Source organism: Papio anubis, chromosome 1 (genome assembly GCF_008728515.1).
Source record: "Papio anubis isolate 15944 chromosome 1, Panubis1.0, whole genome shotgun sequence".
Classification (NCBI taxonomy): Eukaryota; Metazoa; Chordata; class Mammalia; order Primates; family Cercopithecidae; genus Papio; species Papio anubis.
Window position 1 is genome coordinate 200,310,530 of NC_044976.1, and position 4,067 is coordinate 200,314,596.

Below are 4,067 nucleotides of genomic sequence, written 5' to 3' on the forward strand. Positions count from 1 at the left end.
GCCTGCCAACACCGAGGCTTTAGTCATACGGGGAAAATAGCCATTTTATAGTGTTCTTCTGTGCTGTCATAATGCTTATGCCTTTTACTTTAAGAATTCCAGAAACTGACCTTAGGAGATCCAAATATTGAACCAAGGTTCCCGAATGTCCCACCCCAGAAAGGAATGCTGAAAACCTGATGTACAGCCTTGTTGCTACTGGCCAGACTACCAGGTAGCCCCTGCCATCACAACCAGGTAGGGTGCACTGACCTGCACGCCCTTCCCCTCATGTGCCTGGCCCAGCCCAGCCTGCACACCCTACCCCTGATGCCAAGTCCCATGCTTTGACTGATTACAAAAAGTCCTACCAGCTCTTTCCAGTGAGCTACCTGGAGAATCCTTGCACCTTCACTGTCTCCCTTCTACTGGAGTACAAGCCCCAAAATAAAGCCATGTCTGGGAAATCTGCTTGGCCCCGTGTTAATTCCCATTACATGGGGGAGCTGAAGAGCCTGTGGTCTTTAGCATCAGTAGTGAGCTACAGTGGTTAAGCTATTTTATCGTAAGTGTGACTCTAGAGGATGTTTCCTAATGATGCAAATTGCTACAGATACATCCATAAGCACAAGGAAATGGTAGAGAAACAAACATCTATGGTGAAATTATAAAAAGATGGATGGGCCATGTGATCTCAAAACTTAGGGTCACAGTTACCTTTTGGGGATGGCAGGGAATCGGGGGAGAGTGCACGGAGGGCTCCAACTGCATTGGCGAAGCTTGCTTCCTTCACGTAGCTTTTGTGTATCATTATTTATATTCTTTGTGTGTTTCAAATATTTCTCTTTTTCCTTCTCATGTCCGACAGGTAATGTGCCAATATTGTCACAAGGTTTGAGGGAGGGATATCTCACACATGAGCATGAAAAACCATAAGTGTGTTTCACATTTATGAACCACAAAATAATGTGTTTCAAATCTTTCTTAATACATCGAAAGCAACAGCTGAAGATCATGAAGACAGTTCAACAAAGAAATACAAGCTGGTGGCTTGTGCATGTAATCCCAGCTACTCAAGAAGCTGAGGTGGGAGGACTGCTTGAGGCCAGCAGTTCTAAGACCAGAACGGGCATCATAGTGAGACTTCATCTCTAAAAAATTGTTGTAAAACTTAGCTGGGTATATTAATACATTTTGCATTTCTATAAAGGAATACCTGAGGCTGAGTAATTTATAAAGAAAAGAGGCTTATCTGGCTCATGGTTCTGCAGGCTGTACAAGACACACAGTGCTGGCATCTGCTTCCAGTGAGGCCTCAGGAAGCTTCCAGTCATGGCAGAAAGCAAAGAGGGAGCAAGCACTTCACATGATGAGAGAGGGAGCAAGAGAGAAGGGAGGAGGAGGAGATGAGAGGCTCCTTTAAACAACCAGCCAGCTCTCATGTGAACAAAGAGAGCGAGAAGTCACTCATTACCACTGGAAGGGCACCAAGCCACGCATGAGGGACCCATCCCCAGGACCCAAACACCTCCCACTGGATCCCATCTCCAACTTACTGGAGATCACATTTCAACATGAGATTTGGAGGAGACACACATTCAAACCCTCTCACTGTGTGTGGTGGTGCATGCCTGTAATTCCAGCTACTCAGGATGCCGAGGCAGGAGGATTGCTTGTAGCCAGAGTTGGACATCAACCTGGGCAAAAGAGCAAGACCCCATCTCTACAAAAAGTTTTTAAAAAATAACTAGGTGTAGGCCGGGCGCAGTGGCTCAAGCCTGTAATCCCAGCACTTTGGGAGGCCGAGACGGGCGGATCACGAGTTCAGGAGATCGAGACCATCCTGGCTAACACGGTGAAACCCCGTCTCTACTAAAATACAAAAAAAATTAGCCGGGCGCGGTGGCGGGCGCCTGTAGTCCCAGCTACTCAGGAGGCTGAGGCAGGAGAATGGCGTGAACCCGGGAGGCGGGGCTTGCAGTGAGCTGAGATCCGGCCACTGCACTCCAGCCTGGGCAACAGAGCCAGACTCCGTCTCAAAAAAAAAAAAAACAAAAAAAAAAAAAAAAAAAAAACTAGGTGTAATGGTATATGCCTGTAGTCCCAGCTACTCAGGAGGCTGAGGCAAGAGGATCGTCTAAGCCCAGGAGTTCAAGGTTGTAGTGAGGAATGATCATGCCATGGCACTCCAGCCTTGGCTACAGACCCTGATTCCAAAAAATAAAAAAAGGCCAGGCGTGGTGCTCACACTTGTAATCCCAGCACTTTGGGAGGCCGAAGCAGGCGGATCACCAGGTCAAGAGATCGAGACCATCCTGGCCAACATGGTGAAGCCCTGTCTCTACTAAACATACAAAAAATTAGCTGGACATGGTGGCGTGCACCTGTAGTCCCAGCTACTCTGGAGGCGGAGGTTGCAGTGAGCCAAGATTGCGCCACTGCACTCCAGCTTGCTGACAGAGCAAGATTCCATCTCAAAATAATAATAATAAATAAATAAATAATAAAAAAGAAAAGAAATACAAGTGGCCAATAAACACATAAGAGCTGTTTAACTTGGGTTGGGGCAGGAGAAAGTGGAGAGAGAGAGGAGTGAGAGATCCAGCAGAAAGAAATCCTAGACAAAGCAGATCGTAGCTCTACCAACAAGCAAGAGGAAGCAGCTCTGCAGGGACAGCTGCTCTCCCAGCTGTGCTTCTGGAGGGATCAAATAGTGCAAAGCTATGACTCCAGCTTTTGACATTAAAGACAGAGTAAGTATCTGTCACTGGGAGCCAGAGAACAAAAAGGAATTTGAAAGGCTTTCCTGAGAGTGCTTCTGAGTTTTGTTTTTTTACTCTAAGGAGGCAGGAAAAAACAGCAAAGTTCACATTATGAAATTATTCCAGCCCTTGTGACCAAGACAGTCTGGTATGGGGAAAGCAAGAGCCAGAAACCGTATTATTCTACTGGCCAGTTTTTATGTGTTTGTATGTTTGTTTGCTTTGAGACATGATCTTGCTCTGCCACACAGGTTGGAGTGTAGTGGCATGACCATAACTCATGGCAACCTCAAACTCCTGAGCTCAGATGATCCTCCCACCTCAGCTTCCCAAGTAGCTGGGACTACAGGCATGCACAACCATGCCTGCATAGTTTTTTAATTTTTTGTAGAGACAGGGTCTTGCTATGCTGCCCAGGCTGCTCTTGAACTCCTGGGCTCAAACAATCTTCCCACCTCGGCCTCCCAAAGTGCTGGGATTACAGGGATGAGGCACTGTGCCTGTACTGGCCAGCGTTTCTTGGCTGGTTTCTCTAATTATCCCTACATCTCCCACATGGGATTCAAAATGCAGAGATCCTTTGATAAGTCTTTATCAGTATAAAAGCTTTGGTTATATCAAAAGCATGAAAAAGGAAAAACTATTTTAAATGAGCTCTGGTTTTTCTGAATCTTCTCAAATTGGCTAGTAAGTTAGAGAAAACTTAAGAATTTGTAATTGGTCCACTATACAATCTATCAAAACTGTAAAGCCGATAAAACACTGTAGATGACGTAGTTTCACGCTTTCCTTTTCCAGGTAAAGTAAGGCCAGAGAGATTAAATGCTTTGCTTGGTGGTAGGCGGCAGGGTTGGTTTTGGAGCCCACGTGTCCTGACTGAATACTCTACAGCTGGTCATTACTGTAGCTCTTTCTAGAGCATCAGGGAGTCCTGACTCTGGAATCCTGCAGTTCCCTCTGCCAGGGACTTGAGGACGTTCTGGTGTTCACACATGGCACAAGCACTTCCCCCTCCTTTCTCCTGATACCTGCATGCACACCTGAGACGCCTACTCCAAGACTCAACCTGGGGATGAAGTGGCCTGACTTCGTGGTCGTAAAGGCATCCCTGAGGGGTTCTCCCAAGTCAGTAATCTTCTGTGAGCTTTATGAATAACAAACATCTTAGCCTCGGATTATGTAGCTAATAAAAATAAGAGGTATATTCTAATATGCCAGAGTCAACAATTGGGATGTTCATGTCACCCGGTCCAATGTTGCATCCTCTCTGGGGTCTTTCCCAGTCTCCCCAGGCAGAGCTACTCCCTGCTCTTCTGTTCCTACCCA

At 46.4% G+C, this 4,067-nt stretch overlaps 1 pseudogene; it reads right to left on the minus strand.

Moving 5' to 3' along the window:
* Nucleotides 1–837: 837 nt before the first annotated feature.
* On the minus strand, nt 838–947 carry LOC116272516 (annotated as a pseudogene).
* Nucleotides 948–4,067: the final 3,120 nt, after the last annotated feature.